The sequence below is a fragment of the Canis aureus genome, chromosome 9 (genome assembly GCF_053574225.1).
Source record: "Canis aureus isolate CA01 chromosome 9, VMU_Caureus_v.1.0, whole genome shotgun sequence".
Classification (NCBI taxonomy): domain Eukaryota; kingdom Metazoa; phylum Chordata; class Mammalia; order Carnivora; family Canidae; genus Canis; species Canis aureus.
In genome coordinates, this window is record NC_135619.1 from 21112596 (window position 1) to 21126799 (window position 14204).

A 14204-nucleotide genomic window follows, 5' to 3' on the forward strand; every position below is an offset into this window, starting at 1 on the left:
TATTTCTTAGAAATTTACTAGAACTGCTTTTTTCTTTCTTTCTTGTACATGGTTGTAAATATAGATACATCTGCTTATTCTTTAAAGGTTCTGGATAAGTATCTTTTGTGCGGAATAAAACTGGCATGTCTTAGAAATGATTCAGCCTAGTATTTATTGAAAGGATTCAGATACATCTATTGAACAAATGAATGGAACAGCAAGCATAGTATTGGTCACAACCACAAAGAAAAGTGGTTTATCATTCTTAGGAGCTGTGGAATCTAGATGTGCAACAAGAATGACAAAGATTCAACTCAAGCATGGACAGATGTCCAATCTGGAAAGAGGGACATACCTATACCCACTCTACGCTCCCTGTACCTACTTTATTAAGCATCCTCTAAGAGTTGGTCTGTGCCACACCACTTTGAAAATTCTGTCTTATAGACTTTTATTACCATAAGCTTGAGTATGAGAAGCCTAAATGATATGAGAAAAGGCTAAGGAGTTTGAGTTAATAACAAACTAGTTTATCAAAGGTTTTTATTTGGTAAATACATATAATAATTATATATACATATGTAATTCTCAGAAGAAGTTATATGTTTTTTTGCTTTGCTTCCTTTTTTGTGCCTCCTCGTGCAAACTTCCAGTGGTCTTCCTAGTGTGAGGAAGGTTTAATAAAGATGTGGGAAGAAATATTTTGACATTTTAGTATCTTCCATTATTAGTAAAATGACATTTTGGTTTGTAAATAAACTTGGGATTTCCAACTATCTGATTATTAACTGAGATACTATATTTAAGACTTCTGTTTAGAAAATATGTTGAGAAAATGCCAGATGTGTAAATGTCTTTTTCCCCCCTATTAAGTATATTATTACTAGGTTATTCTCTGACCTGCATGCAAGTATTTCTACTCATTCTCAAGGTCTGAAAAATACATTACAAAGAGGCTGCCACTGAGCTAAGAGCTTTTGAGTCTTAAAATGCCTCTGGGATTAATACATACCAAGTAGGTGGGCCATGAAGAGTCATGCAGAAATGCTGAATAGTTTCTTCCTACCTATGCATAATTTGAGGCATTGCTATTCTTCACCTAATGTTTACATTTCTGCTGTTTCTAAATGATCTTTTAGGTAAGGGCTATTTGGAAACTTAAAACGTTTGACCACTTTAATCAATAACTTAAAGAATTAATACTAGAATTCCTTAGAAGAAGAAATGTAAAATTTTTTCAGCATGAAATTTGCATTCCCTTTGTGAAAGGCCTGTTTTTTTCCAGTAAATGTAGTCAATAAATTTATCTCTGAAAGCACAAATGTGTATGCAAGAATCTTCAAACATCTGGGGAAGTGGTTTCTTTGAGAAAAGCCAAAGTCTAGTGCTTTGAAGTTGGCAAACTATGAGAAATCTTTTGAAATGGAATAGTTTTTGTTACAGGAAAAAACTTCCCAAATTTTGTTCTTTGAGTACCCAATATCTGTTTTTAAAATAAAACATTTTGCAAATTTGCTAAACTGGTTAAATCTATTGCAATTTCTATATTAAAAGCTCTATAAAGTAAGGATTACATCCAATCTAAACTAATAAATGGGACAGATTAAATGTTAACCCAGAAGAAAGCTTCTTTAGATCTTAAGATTGGAGGCAAATGAGTTTTTGAAAATTACATGTTATGACTTTTATTAATTTTTTAGGGAGAAAGAAATGTGGTCCTCAATATGTTTCATGGAAATGTGTACATTGTCAACAGATTTTTAAGTAATCTATATTTAATACTTTTAATAGCCTTTGCATTTTCTAATCACTAACTTTGGAGAACTAAACTCTAATTAAACATTTTTGTGGTAGCAAAAAATTCTTTTTTCTCCCTCCTTATTCCTCTTGTATTTCCCTTTCCTCCTTCTTTCCCTTCTTTCTCCTCCCCGCTTTCCTTTGACACATAATTTCTACATCTATCATTTGTTAGGTACGGGGGAAACAAAGGTGAATGTCTTCAAGGAACTTACAACTCAGTGAGGAAAAGTTACTAATTTAAATATTCAAAAATCAATGTGATAAACAATAGTGCATGGTAATCAGAGGGACAGGTAGTGATGAGTATTAAGGCAATTCCCATACGTAGGAGGACACAATCTGAAACTGGTATACTTTGAGGGATGGAAATATGTCAGTGACTTGGTGAGGGGCAAGAGGTGTTTGGGAAAAGAGAGCACTCTATGTAATCATTTGAAAACAAGATAGTGAATTTGAAGTTGTTCTCTTGAGTTCAAACACAAGTGGTAGAGTATGGGAGATTAGTCTGGATAGGTAGGCATGGGCTAGATTTGAAAGGGTCTTTTGCTTAGTAAGGGATTTAGACTTGATCCTATAGTACGGGGATTAGCATACTTTTACCTCCAGTAAGTCAGGTAGTAAATACTTCAGACTCTGTGGGACATAAATCTCTGTGTCATGAAAGCAGCCAGAGACAATATATGAATAAGCATGGTTGTATTCTAATAAAACTGTATTTATGGTGATCCCTGGGTGGCTCAGCTGTTTAGCGCCTGTCTTCAGCCCAGGGTGTGATCCTGGAGTCCCAGGATCAAGTCCTGCATCAGGCTCCCTGCATGGAGCCTGCTTCTCTCTCTTGCCTGTGGTTCTGCCTCTCTTTCTCTCTGTGTCTCTCTTGAATAAATAAAAAATCTAAAAAAAACAAAAACAAACTATTTATGAACATGGAAACTTGAATTTTATGTAATTTCTACACATCATAAAATATTTTTCCTAATATTGGGGGGAAAACCATTCTTCGCTTGCAAACTATGCAAGAACAGATTGCAAGGATGGATTTGACCCATGGACTATACTTAGTTCATCATCTACTGTAGCAGAGGTCAGCAATCTATCATTGAAGAATTCTAATTAGGAAGGACATAAGATCTTATATGCATTCTAGAAAGGTCTCTCCAGTGCAGCATTTCTAAAGCATGCTCTGAGAAACCATACTAGAAGTCTCTCTGGGCAAAAAAGATCCCTAAAGCAGACCTTAGGAAATGATCTATGTTGTATTGTTCCCTTAGAAATTCACAAAGCATTGGGATATTTTAAAGGCTCTGAGAAGGGTTGCAGAGATCAACGTGTTTAATTTTTTTGTTGACTCAGTATTTATTACATTTATTTATGGAAACTTCAATGAAATATGATTTAGGAAGTGCTATTTTAGTGGCCATTATATTAATGAATTGCAGTAAAGATCATCAGGATCAACTGAGCAGAAATCTGTTGTAATACTCATGGGAAAAATGAAACCAGGCAGTAATGAAACAGCGTAAAAACTTCATTACTATCAAAGAAACACAATTTCTAGAGAAGAAAAAGAAGTATCTTTCTATTAAGTAGGAAACATTGGAAGAAATCTGGGTCTCTAACACAAGATATAAAAAACACATTTAGAAAACAGCAACAAACAAAATGAAGAATATTTCAGTACTTAAAATAGGAAATCCAGACTCAAAATTTATGCTACCATGTCCAAGGGGGCAGAGCTTGTCATTCCCACATGGCCAAATGAAGATGAGTGAGGATTGCTTTCATAGTATTCCAATGTCCAAGAAAGACCATATGAAAGCATTTTTTAAAAAAATCATTTTCTAAGACTATGTCTTTTTTTTTTAAGATTTTACTTATTTATTCATGAGAGACACACAGAGAGAGAGAGGAAGAGATACAGGCAGAGGGAGAAGCAGGCTTCATACAGGGAGCCTGACATGGGACTTGATCTCAGGTCTCCAGGATCATGCCCTGGGCCGAAGGTGGTGCTAAACTGCTGAGCTACCCGGGCTGCCCCTAAGACTATGTCAACAAGGACTGTTGGTTCCCAGTAACAGAAGTTGGCTGGATAACTTAAGGCTGAAAGGATACCTATTAAAAATATGTTAGATAGCTCATGGACTTTAAAGAAAGGTAGAGCACCTGACTCAGAAAATAAGCAATGACTATTGACAGGAGAAGCCAAATCTGGGTCATATCATGCCACTAGAACAGTCTTGTTACATGCTACACTTGGGAGTATGTCCACTGCTGATGGACCTCTGTGGCTAGGCCCCACTTGTCTTTAGCTATTGCCAGCTCCACTTGACTTATTTCTGACTTGTCCTGTATCTTCACATTCCTTCGCTAATATCTAAAGCCTTGGGGATGAATATCAGATAATTCAATTGGCTGATTCTATTTTCCATGTTTGTATCCTGGATCCCAGGGATAAATATGAACTCCTCCCTTAAATTCCCATGGTTAGAAGTAGGATACTGTATTCTATCCATATTATAACCACTTGAAAATTCAATACAGATAGGAGTGTGTGTCTCCTGTCCCCAAAATGATAAATATCCACCTCAAAGACCAGGAAAGGGAACTACTTGTGAATGATATATCTGAAGTATGGTATTCTCGTTACTGTGCACACTAACTGCATCAGCTAGATGACAGCACTTAGAGGATAAGTAAGCCAACATTAAATGAAACTTCATTACATTACATTAAATGTAAATGTGATTTGGTAAACTTGAATCTTTGGGATGCAATAGAGTTAGAACAGTTTGTTTTTAATGAATAGGTTTCAGTTATCTTCTAAATCCCAGAGAATTCAAACTGTGACTATCTAAAATCTGATTTCAATAAACTTTCTTGAAAAGAACTTAAGAGTTAAATTTCTAGTGCTACATATTTTTCTGTGAATTGAAAAATGTTTTATATTCTAGAGATTTAGGGATTTTGACAAAATATTGATGTTTGAGATACTTTTAAACTATTTATATACCTCCATTTGGTTCTGATACTGTTTAATAATAGAATATTAAGGTTTCACCATATTCACTGGAAGTTGTAAGTTAATACTTTCATTGCTTGCTGAGGGTGGTTTTTTGTTTTTTTGTTTTTTTTTTTTTATCCTTCTGGAATCTTGTAAGGGGAATTTGGCTATAAACTACCAAAATTGGCAAAATAAAAGGTACATGATCAATTTATTTAGGTGAATGAATTACTTTCCCTAGAGCTTTATTTCAAGATGTAATAATTCAAAATCTAGTAACTATTTTTGGCCCTTAGGTTTGGATGGTGAGAACCATCTATTAGTTTCAATTTTTTTAAAGATTTTATTTATTTATTTATTTATTTATTTATTTATTTATTTATTTATTTGAGAGAGAGAGAGAGAGAGAGAGAGAGAGGGAGAAGCAGGCTCCGTGCAGGGAGCCTGATGTGGGACTTGATGCTAGGACTCCAGGATCACGCTCTGAGCCAAAGGCAGGCGCTAAACCTCTGAGCCACCTGGGAATTCCCTCCATTTGTTTTAAAATAGATTACTAAAGGGGAGATATTTAGTACTTTATAATAGAAATATAGACAGAATTGTCTCAGAGAAGAGGTATATAGACATGCTTATATCTTTTCCCACTTGTTCTGACATAGCAGGTTAGAAATATGTGAAGCAGTTAATTTAGCATCTATAAGCCCAGTTATACTTCAGTGCAGGTGGGAACTATTGCCTTGTTTAATTAACCCCTGGTGAACAGGACATCTGTTCCCTACCTAATCTCTAATGCACAACTGATCTAGATACTCTATGCAACAGAAGTTATATATAATTTTTGAAGTTAGATTGGTATGACTGAGTTACCTTTAGGATCTGTTACAAGCAAATGCTCAGTTGACTCCCTAGCTCATCTACTGAGTGATTTGCTATAGCACTGAAAAAAGAACAAAAGTTTGATAAGAGTTTCATGCTATCATATAACAGATGAGCTAAAGACTGAAAAAAAAAGAGTAACATTTTACATTAGCTACGTAGGTGATGATAGTTTTAAGACTGTAAATATACATTTCTAGGGTTACATTTTAAGTCATACAGATACTTATCTAGTACATAGTATTTGCAGAGCATGCTTACTGTGTATAGATTAGTGTGAATTAGTAGATACACACTTTGTCCACAAATATCTTGATTGGATGAGGAAATTGTATGCTCAAAGGATAAGCTGTCCTGCACAATCTCTAGGCTGGGAGAATATGAATAATGACTGACTGCTTCCATCTCTCACTTCCTTCATTCCTCCCTATGCCCTACCCCTACCTCCTTGTGTTCATTGTACCAGGCTCTTGGACTAAACCTGTTAGCTCATCATCTAATGCCCAGGTTTCTCTCTTTCCAGAAACCCTTCTTCCCTTTCTTCTTTTTCTGTTCCCTATGCTTTAAAAAAGCAGGCCAGGAATAATGAAAATAATAAAGAGAAGTGACAAATGTTCCAAAAATTTTCAAAATCCTTACAAATTCCTTATAAAAGAGTAATTAGAAATCTTATTGAATGACTGCTCCTTATTTATATTTCTGAGTGAGGGGACTAAATAGCTATTACTTCCTTTCTCCTAATCTAGGGAATATCACTGGGGATTCAGGGAGTGATGGAAGAAATGAGCTTTCTCTTGAACATAGAATTAAGTGAAGTAGTAGAGGTCCCTTTCCATTAAGAGGATAGTTTTCCTTTCTGAGGACTTCTTTACCAGGTGACTTCTGTTCCTTTGCTTCGCATGGGATTAGCAACTTTAAGAACTCCCTCACAAGACCTTCTTGTCAGATTATATTAGTACCTTTGCCTTATTCAATGGGCTTGACTCAAAATAGTTTTGTGTGTTTTTAAAACTAAATCCTAAATCCCTATTTACAAGATAGAGATTCATTACAAAAGTTTAAATTAAAAAAGTGATAGGACTTAAAAAAATATTCTCTGAGTTCTGAAGGCATTCTAGGAGAGTAGTTCTGTATAACATTTTGCTATATCAAGGTCATTGGAGGGAATACAGCCTTCTAAGCCGAATAATGAGAGAGGTAGCACTCCCAAGGCATGCCTTCCGTATGCTTGTCAAGCAAAAAAGACAGTTTCAGATGATGACAGAAGTCCAGAATGTTCTCTCTTAAAGATGGCATCTATGTAAATTATAAATTAGACTTGACTGTGTCTATTCATTTAATTACATAAAGACTAAAGAGGTTTTCTCTACATTAGATTTTTAGCTTAAAATGGTCTGACTTAAAATACTGCATAGATATACAGGGAATTCACTCTGGCCAACATTGGGGCAGGGGCACCCCAGAGATAGGCAGACATTGTCCAGATGGATCATGATTGTCTGGCTTCACTTATGTACAGCTTCATGTTGTGTTCCAGGGTGATTTGTATTTTTAAGAGTGGCTAATGCTTTCCAGAGCAATGTGGGAAGATCACTTTAGAAGACTCCAAAACTTAGTACAGTGCTAGTTCACTTCAATTTACCTGCTCCTTAAAAAAAAAAGGATTAATAATTCTAATCAACTTTGGTTATTATGTAATTATTCATTTGGAGTGAATGACTTAACCAGATAAATAAAATAACTAGTCAATTCTGTCATATAAATTATTATTTTTTTAGTGCACTAAAGCATAAATCAGAATACTTGCATTTTTATTCCTAACTCTCCTTCCATTAATCTGGGCCACTTTGATATTTTTCTGAAATGAGATGGAATATAAATAAGAAAAAATGTTTCTTGCCTGCTTGGGATATTAAATCCCTTGAAACTCAGTTTTATCATTTACAAAGTGAGAATAGTATCTACCCACCCTGTCCCCTGGAATTGTGATGTGCATGTGATCAAGTAACAAATGCTCTGTAAACTGTAAAATACAAACTGTATGGCACCATGGTCATCACAGTATTATTGCCTTTGCTGTGTTGCACAAGAAACAGACGGTGGGATTAATGTACAGTTTGCTGTGGAGTTCTCTTAGCAACAGGTCCTGTGAGAATGAAGAAGCCAGAACTGAGCAGGGAAAGAAATTGAACAATGATGCAGTTTCAAATAATTGTAGCAAAGGCTTCAGCCAATCACAGGGGAGCATTGAATGCTCTTTTAATGTTGGTCTGAAATGAGGCAAGGGGGCCAGATTCTGTATCCCTAAACCCACTTGACATTCAATGTGGGCTGTCCTTGGGTATGGATAATCTTGGATGAAGCAGTTTCTATAAATAATTTTAAGTCCCTAGAGAAGGACTCTGCAGTGAGTCTTCAGTGGGAAGCATTACCAGCAGCTGGGGAAATGAGTTCCTGGGTCCTGAAGGGAGTATCTTGATGGTGTACCATAGTGTCCATCACAATGTAATGCTCAAATCTACTTGATCTGTATAATAAGTTTGTTTCACCTGAGATTAACTGTTCCAGAATTCTACTTGGTCTTTTTTTTTAGTGGGGGAAATTTACAAAAGGAAATATGGAGATGTACTCTAGCCCCAGGTACTGCATCTGGTGTCAGGACTATCCTAACAAAACACCTCAAATCATCTTTTTCTACTATTTATTCTAGATTCTTTATATCCTTACTTAACACCCCTACTGATCAGTTGGCTTACATGGTAGAATAACCCAGACTGTCCCTGGATGTGCTTTTCTGCAAGTACCTCCCTTGCTTACCCATTTACTGTATCGGGCAAGGGAATAGTAGCAGATATCTAGTGCATCCTCTGAATGTGAAGCATGTTCATCTCTGCTTCTGGTAACTGTAGCCTGGATGGTCAGAATAAAGTACCACTACCAGGATGCTGACTCCTTTCTTCGCCTGTTGGTCCTCTGACACAAGAAACCACAAAGACTGGACGGCAGATATAGCTAAAAACTTGATGGAACTCTTGTCCTATGCCCTGGTGGAAGTAGGAACTATAGGTCCACAGATCCTAGAGTTGTAGCACAAGAAGCATGGATTTTCCCAAATATGTCCCTAGGAATGATGATAAGTGGGGTAATTTCTGCTTCTCTCCCTTGTTCTATTGACTATTTTCCAAGAGTTGGCAACATAGCAGCAAAATAATGGTCATTAACTTGATGGTATACTTGCATCCTGGATGATGGGTCCATGTGTCATAGGGTATTTTCTCCAAGATGGTACCTAAGATACTCCTTCCAAAGGCTCTTTCATTGTTTTATCAAGCCAGCAGCTTCTGGGTGGTATAATGTATGATAGGATTAGCAGATTTTGGGGGGACATATGCCCTTCTTTTCCATAAAGTGGGTTCATTGGTCTAAGGTGGTTATATGGCCTAATTTATCAGTGGACCAGACTAGAAACCCTAGAATCATCATGGTAGGTGATAGAAAAGGCTCAGAGAAGTGAGCATGCTAGGGTGGATATACTACATAAAGTAAAAAAAAAAAAAAAAAAAAAAAAAAACCCACCAGCTCACTATGTTTCTGCAAGAGGCTCAGAAGACACTCTGTTCAGCATCACTGAGAAGCTCTCTTTTCTGTGGTCCAGAACTGATGGTAGGAAATGCTGTTAAAGGACTGGGCTCCTTGATAGTAGTGGGGATAATAGGATCTTGTAATAACAGAGACTGAGTAAATAGCAATTGCTTGGTGTGGCTGTGGATGCAAATTTGTCTCAGGGAGAGGGGCAGGACCTTAGGCAAGGAAGCACCTTTTTTCTTTTTCTTTTTTTAATTCAAATATAAGTAACATGCAGTGTTACATGTGTTTAATGTAATGCAACATTCCATACACTTCTCAGTGTTCATCAAGATAAATGTACTCCTAATCTCCTTTATTTCACCCATCCACTCCACCCCACCTCCCCTCTGGCAGCTACCAGTTTTCTGTATTTAAGAGTCTGCTTTTGTCTTTTCTTTCTTTCTTTTTTTTTCCTGTTTATTAAATTTCACATATGAGTGAAATTCTGGTATTTGTCTTTGTCTGACCTATTTCATTTAGCATTATACCCTCTAGGTTGATTAACGTTGCTGCAAATGGCAAAATTTCAATTTTTTTTTTTTATGGCTGAGGAATAGTTTGTGTATGTTATGTAAAAATATCTTTATCCATTCATCTATTGATGGGCATTTGGGTTGCTTCCATATCTTGGCTATTGTAAATAATGTGATGATAAACATAGGGGTTTTTGTTTTCTTTGGGTAAATAGTTGTGGAATTGCTATATCATATGGCAGTTCTATCAATTTTGGGCGAAACCTCCATACTGTTTCCCACAGCAGCTGCATCTATTTGCATTCTCGCCAAGTGCATCAGGGTTTCTTTTTTTCTCTACATCCTTACCAACACTTGGGATTTCTTGTGTTTTTTTATTTTAACCATTCTGACAAGTATCAGGTGACCTATCATTGTGGTTTTGGTTTGTATTTATCTGATAATTAGTAATATTGAGCATCTTTTCATGTGTTGGCCATCTGTGATATCTTTGGAAAAAAATGTCTGTTCATGTCTTCTGCCCATTTTTAAATTGGATTATTTTGGGTTTTCTTGTTTTTGTTTTTGGTGTTGAGTTGTATAAGTTTTTCCTATATCTTGGTTATTATTTGCAAATTCCTTCTCACATTCAGTAGATTACCTTTTTGTTTTGTTAATGGTTTCCTTTGCTCCACAAAAGCATTTTATTTTGGTGTAGTTTCCCAATAGTTTAATTTTGCTTTTGTTCCCCTTGTCAGAGGAGACGCATATAGAAAAATGTTTCCACAGCTAATGTCAAAGAGATTATTTCCTGTTTTCTTCTAGGAATTTTATGGTTTTGGGTCTCACATTTAGGTATTTAATCCATTTTGAGTTTATTTTTGTGTTTCATATAAGAAAGTTGTCCAGTTTTCTCAACACCATTTGTTGAAGAGACCTTTTTTTTTCCATTGTATATTTTGCCTCCTTTTGCTGTAGATTAAGTGGCAATAAAAACATAGGTTTATCTCTGGACTCTCTGTTCTACTGATCTTTGTGTGTATTTTTGTGCCAGTACCATATTGTTTCGATTACTACAGCTTTGTAGTATATCTTGAAATCTGGGATTGTGATACCTCCAGCTTCCCTCCCCCTTCCCTGATTGCTTTGGCTAGTCAGGGTCTTTGTGGTTTCATACAAATTTTAGGACAGTTTGTTCTAGTTCTGTGGAAAATGGTGCTGGTATTTAGATAGGGATTACATTAAATCTGTAGATTGGCTTGTGTAGTATGGACAGTTTAACAATATTGGTTTATAAGCATGGAATACCCTTCCATTCGTTTATGTCATCTTCAATTTCTTTCATTAGTCTTTTCTAGTTTTAAGAGTATAGATCTCTCACTTCCTTGGTTAAGTTTATTCCTAGGTATTTTATTATTTGAGGAGCAGTTCTAGGTAGGATTTTTTCCTTGATTTATCTTCCTGTTGCTTCATTATTAGTGTATAGAAAGGCAACGGATTTCTGTCCATTGATTTTGTATCCTGTAGCCTTACTGAATTTATTTATCAGTTCTAGTAATTTTTTGGTGGAAACTTCAGGGTTTTCTATATCTTTACTATCATGTTATCTGTAAATAGCAAGTTTCACTTCTTCCTTACCAGTTTGCATGCTTACTCTTGTCTGGTTACTCTGGCTAGGACTTCCAGTATTATGTTGAATAAAAATGGTGAGTGTGGGCATCCTTGTGTTACTCCTTATTCTAGAGAGGAAAGCTCTGTTTTTCCCCTTTGAGTGTGATGTTAGCTGTGACCTTTATTATGTTGAAGTATCTTCCTGCTTAACCTAGTATGTTGAGAGTTTTCATTATGAATAGACGTTATACTTTGTTGAATGCTTTTACAGCATCTGTTGAAATGGTCATATGGTTTTTACTTTGTTAATCTGATATATCACATTTACTTATGAATATTGAACCCCTTTGCATCTATGGAGAAAACCCCACTTGTTTTGTGGCGAATTATTTTGTAAATGTATTGTTGGACTCAGTTTGCTAATATTTTGTTGAGGATTTTCGTCTATGTTCATTAGATATTGGCCTGTAGTAGTTCTTCTTCTTCTTCTTCTTCTTTTTTTTTTTTTTTTTTTTTGAGTGTCTTTATCAGGTTTTGGTACTAGAATAATGCTAGCCTTACACAATGAATTCGAAAGTCTTACTCCCTTTCTGTTTCTTGGAATAGTTGGAGAAGGATAAGTATTAACACTTCTTTAAATGTTTGGTTAAATTCACCTGTGAAGCCTTCTGGTCCTGGACTTTGTTGGGTGTTTTTTGAATTAACAATTCAATTTCATTGCTAGTTGGTCTGTTCAAATTTTCTATTCCTGCTTCAGTTTTGGTAGGTTATATGTTCCTATGAATTTATCCATTTTTTCTAGGTTGTCCAGTCTGTTGGCATATAAGTTTTCATTATATTCTTTTATAATACTTTGTATTTCTATAGTGTCAGTTGTTATTTCTCCTTCATTTCTGATTTTAAGTCTGCTTATCTTTTTTTTGATGAGTTGACTAAAGGTTTATTAATCTTGTTTTGTTAAAGAAAACCTACTTCTGGTTTCATTGATCTGCTCTATTCTCTATTTCATTTATTTCTGCTCTAAACATTTTCCTTCTATTTAGTTTTTTCTAGCTCTTTTAGATGTAAGGTTGGGTTGTTTGAGATTTTTTTCTTGGTTCTTGAGGTAGGCCTGTATTGCTATAATCTTCCCTCTTAGAAGATCTAAAACATTTTGAATCATTGTCTTTTCATATTGATTTGTTTCCATGTATTTTTTATATTTCTTTTGATGTCTTGGCTGACCCATTGTTCCATAGCATGTTATTTAGCTTCTATTTGTTATTTCTAGATTTTTTTTTTCTTGTGATTGATTTCTAGTTTTATACTATTGTGGTGAGAAAGGATACATGACGTGATTTCAATCTTTGAGTTTGAGACTTGTGGCCTAATATGTGATCTATTATGAAGAATGTTCCATGTGCATCTAAAGAATGTACATTCTGCTCTTTTTTGACTGAATACTCTGAGTATATTTTAGATGCATCAGGTCCAATGTGTCATTCAAAACTACAATCTCTGTTGATTTTCTGTTTGAATAGGTATCATTGATGAAAATGGGGCATATAAAATCCCTACTGTTCTATTACTGGCAACTTCTTTGTTAATAGTTCTATTTTGGAGCTTCCATATTAAAAGTGTAAATATTTATAGTTGTTATATCCTCTTGTTGCATTGTTCCTTTTATCATTATGTAGTGTTTTTCTTTGTGTCTGATGATAGTCTTTGTCCAATATAAGCATTGTTATCCTAGCTCTCTTTTCACTTCCATTTGTATGAAAAATTTTGGTTTTTCTTACCCTTCACTTTCATTCAGCATATGTGTTTAGGTCTGTAGTGAATCTCCTGTAGACAGCATAATGAGGAGTTATATTTATTTATTTATGTATTTACTTATTTACTTATTTTAATCCATTCTGTTATTACCCTACATCTTTTGAGTGGAACATTTAGTCCATTTACATTCAAAGTTCTAGTGATAGGGATGTACTTATTGCTATTTGTTAGTTGTTTTATGATTGTTTCTATAGTATTTCTGTTCCTTCTCTTGCTCTCTCCCTTTGTGGTTTGATGGCTTTCTTTAATGATATACCTGGATTCCTTTCCCTTTATTTCATGTCTGTTACCTTTTTTTTTTTAAGATTTTATTTATCCATTTAAGAGACCGAGAGAGAGAGAGAGAGAGAGCCAGAGACGTAGGCAGAGGGAGAAGCAGGCTCCATGCAGGAAGCCTGATGCAGGACTCCATCCTGGGACCCCAGGATCATGCCTTGAGCTAAAGGTAGACACTCAACTGCTGAACCACACAGGTGCCCTTGTTACTGGTTTTTGATTTGTGGTTACCCATTAGGTTAAAAGATAACATCTTATGCATATAACATTCTATATTAAGTTGTTTGCTTAAGTTTGAACCTGTTCTAAAAGCACAATATTTTTACTCCCTCACCCCAAAGTTTTATGCATATAATGTCATACTTTTATTTTGTCCATCCCTTGGTTGGTCTTTATAGATATAATTGATTTTTATAAATTTTGTGCTTTAACCTCCATACTGGTTTTATAAATAATTAATTTTATTCGGTTTGTATTTATCTGTGAAATTTTTTCCTTTCCTAATTTTCTTTTCTTGATTATGGCTTTTTTTCCCCACTCAAATAATGCCCTTTAACCTTTCCTGTAAGGCTGATTTAGTAATTATGAACTTTTAACTTTTGTTTTTCTGAGAAGCTTTTTATCTCACCTTCTATTCTGAATGATAACCTTGCTGAGGTAGAGTATTTTTGGTTGTAGGGTTTTTTCTTTATAGCACTATGAATATATCATACCCTCTCTTCTGGCCTGGAAAGTTTCTGCTGAAAAATCAGCTGATAGCTTTATTG

General features: G+C 35.2%; 1 protein-coding gene across 49 annotated transcripts in view; it reads right to left on the reverse strand.

Annotated features, from left to right (window-relative positions):
- The window catches only part of LOC144320501 (uncharacterized), a 140451-nt gene that overhangs the window by 100478 nt on the left and 25769 nt on the right, over positions 1-14204 (reverse strand). For 16 of the 49 annotated variants that reach the window (XR_013386100.1, XR_013386102.1, XR_013386101.1 and 13 more), the window contains 3 exons: positions 8895-8997; positions 7464-7514; positions 5648-5717 (listed from right to left, as the gene is read on the reverse strand). The exons of 24 other annotated variants lie outside the window; for them this stretch is intronic. The gene's annotated coding sequence lies outside the window, so the exon portion shown is untranslated. Of the gene's footprint in view, positions 1-5647; positions 5718-7463; positions 7515-8878; positions 8998-14204 lie in introns of all 49 variants that reach the window. 9 more of the 49 variants (XR_013386092.1, XR_013386076.1, XR_013386078.1 and 6 more) reach the window with 3 other exon arrangements.